This window comes from Odontomachus brunneus, unplaced genomic scaffold (assembly GCF_010583005.1).
Source record: "Odontomachus brunneus isolate Ranch 3 - 2012 unplaced genomic scaffold, Obru_v1 Obru_scaffold_185, whole genome shotgun sequence".
Taxonomy (NCBI): domain Eukaryota; kingdom Metazoa; phylum Arthropoda; class Insecta; order Hymenoptera; family Formicidae; genus Odontomachus; species Odontomachus brunneus.
Window position 1 is genome coordinate 435,308 of NW_022639635.1, and position 242 is coordinate 435,549.

Consider the following 242-nt stretch of genomic DNA (forward strand, 5'->3'; position numbering starts at 1 on the left):
TATTTAATATTTCCTAAAATATGAGGTATATGAAAAAATATTTCAGACAAAAGTTTTACAGTATCTTATGCCCTTTCCATCGGTCTATTCAAATTTTAAAAAATGCAATATTTCCCCCCCCCCCCCTCCCTCTCCCCTTCGTCACCTTTGCAAATTTTTAAGTTTTTGTAAGGACAAAAATTAAAAAGCATTTCATGCCAAATCCATCGATATATAATAATAGTATGGTTCCTCGATTCAAT